Raw genomic sequence first — 3116 nt, 5'->3', positions numbered from 1 at the left:
CTGGTTATGAAGATGTCCTCTATAAGAACTATACTGAGTTTGGCAGCTTGTTATGACTTAGAGGTTGAACAAATGGATGTGAAAACTGCTTTTCTTCATGGTGACTTGGAAGAAGAGCTTTACATAGAGCAACGAGGGGGGTTTTGTTGCACAAGGGAAAGAGGACTATGTGTGCAGATTGAAGAAGAGCTTGTATGGTTTGAAGCAAGCTCCAAGGCAATGGTACAAGAAGTTTGAGTCTGTTATGGGGGACCAAGGCTACAAGAAGACTACTTCTGATCATTATGTGTTTGTTAAGAGATTCTCTGGTGATGATTTTATTATTCTTTTGCTCTATGTTGATGATATGCTTATTGTTGGTCAGAATGCTTCTAGAATTGAGAAGTTGAAACAAGAGTTAAGTAAATCCTTTGCAATGAAGGATTTGGGGCCAGCAAAGCAAATTCTTGGCATAAGATTGACACGTGATAGAAAGGCCAAGAAATTATGGTTATCACAAGAGAGGTACATTGAGAAAGTACTTCAAAGGTTTAGTATGGACAAAGCTAAAGCGGTGAACACTCCCTTTGCTATGCACTTTAGATTGAGTGTTAAGCATAGTCCTTCCACAGAAAATGAGAAGGAAGAGATGCAAAAAATTCCTTACTCTTCAGCCGTGGGTAGTTTGATGTACGCAATGGTTTGCACGAGACCAGACTTGGCTTATACCGTTGGTACAGTTAGTCGGTTTCTTTCTAATCCAGGCAGAGAGCATTGGAATGCAGTGGAGTGGATTATGAGATATCTTTGTGGCACTTCCAACATGAAACTTTGTTTCGGCAATGAGTAACCTGTTCTTGTTTTATATACAGATTCAGACATGGCTGGAGACATTAACTCGAGGAGATCTACTTCAAGTTACTTAATCACTTATGCAGGGGGAACTGTGGCATGGCAATCAAGACTGCAAAAGTGTGTTGCATTATCCACCACCGAATCAGAGTTCATTGCAGCAACTGAAGCGTGTAAGGAGATGCTTTGGATGAAGAAGTTTGTGCATGAGCTTGGTTTTACTCAGGAGAAGTATGTCCTATATTATGATAGCCAGAGTGCTATTCATCTTGGTAAGAACTCAACTTTTCATGCTAGATCTAAGCATATTGGTGTGAGGTACCATTGGATACGAGATGTTCTTGAAGCTAAACTGTTAGAGCTTGAAAAGATACACACTAATGATAATGGTGTTGATATGTTGACGAAGGCCTTACCAAGAGGAAAGTTTGAAGCATATTGTTTGACCTCCGGCATGGAGGCATTCCCCACATAGTTGGACGGGGAGATTTGTTTGGTATGGCTCTCACTATGTGGGAAACCCATATTTTCTGCCATAATGTTTTGCCTTCTTTGGTTTTGTCAAAAGCCAATTTTTTGGCCTTTTAACGTGGGAGTGGGCAGCATTTTTATTGAGAGCAAAATTCTCAATTTCATCTAGAAAGTGATATTGAAGCTCGTTGGAGAAAAAGAGAGAAGAGAAAAATTAGTTTTTTCAAGTTTGGTGCAGCAGTGATCAACTCTTTGATCGAAGGTCCATCTGTGGTTCGATTGAGCTGATTTTTGGACAGCAGCTAGGCGATAAGGTGTTCTTGACTTTGTACGGTCGGATTTTTCATCCGAGTATTGTAGCGTCAGAAATACCCATTTTTCAGCAGCTGCGTTTTTGGTGATATTCTCTCATTTTTCTCTCTTTTGCTAAAGATTACATATTGTTAGCCTTGTTGGAGTTGAATGCTTGTTGTAGGCTTGATATTGTGATCTTGTAGTTGAACATTTGATGATAGTAGAGCTTTTGATCGGACTTTAAAGTCCTGTGGTTTTTACCCTTGATTTAGAGGGGTTTTCCACGTAAAAATATCGGTGTCTCTATTTATTTTTGTTGTGGTTGCATTAATTGATTTGTGGTTGATTAAGGTTGTTAGAGAACATATTTTGTGCTATTGTGCTTGCCATAATTTTTTACAGGAGTTATAGGGAGATAAAGAACACCGATTGTGCTTTCGCTTTGTTTCGGTTGTTCGATTTCTTCCCAACAGCGTGAAGCAGTGGAATCACTGCATTACACAAAACACAAAACAACGTATAACTGATTGAGCTTTAAGAATTCTAGCTTGTTGAGGCATCATGACGCAACAACATTGCATACATTACGTGAAGCAGTGGAATCACTGCATTACACAAAACACAAAACAATGTATAACTGATTGAGCTTTAAGAATTCTAGATTCACTAATTGTTTCAGAATCCTTCCGTTGAATTTTTTCAATGAGAGATGTAATGATTTAAGCTTTGACAAGTTACTTAAAAGATGATAGTATTGGAGTAGTTAGACTATTCTGCGAAAAGCTGAGAAGTATAAGCGAACCTGAGTTGTCCAAATATAGCTGGGTCTGCTTCGTTGAATTGATTATGTAAAAGATCGATGAGTCTTGAAGTTGCTAAAGATCCTTATCAACTCTTAACTCCAACCCTTTTGTTGAAACAACTAGAGAATCCAAATAATACACATTAATCTCACAATGTTCATATCTCATGAAATTGGCTGTTTCAACTTTGATTTCAGACCTATTGCTTATAGCCTGTAAACTTTCGGACTTTTTTTATGGCAACCCACAATGGAAACCTTTATGGGAAAGATCAACGATCAGCAAATGAGAGATTGAAGATTTCATTTCAGGATTGCCAATATGATCATGAAATCTATTCGATCTCAACACAAGAATTTGCAAATTCTTCAAATTTCTTAACTAATTCAGAAATGTATTATTTAAGTAATTGTTTCCCAAATTTCAACTCCTTGTTTAGCAAAAGATTGTGGTATTGTCCCTTCATATCAATTGTTGTTTTTTCATCCGAAAACCTCTCAACGAACAGCTTTCAGGAAACAAATTTACTGGAAACTTTCCATGGAAGTTATTCATATAGAGGTTCAAGTGTATTGTTAGAAAAAGTCAGATCTTCAGTGGAATTAAAAATGCAAACTGAAGAAGGGATTTGGTCGTAGATAAAAAACTGGATAATTGATCTTGCCGTAGAAATTGCTGTTTGATATGAAGAACAAAAGCAGGAGAGAGCCCATTTGT

This window comes from Gossypium arboreum, unplaced genomic scaffold, assembly GCF_025698485.1.
Source record: "Gossypium arboreum isolate Shixiya-1 unplaced genomic scaffold, ASM2569848v2 Contig01094, whole genome shotgun sequence".
In the NCBI taxonomy this organism is placed as follows: Eukaryota; Viridiplantae; Streptophyta; class Magnoliopsida; order Malvales; family Malvaceae; genus Gossypium; species Gossypium arboreum.
This window is presented reverse-complemented; position numbering follows the sequence as displayed.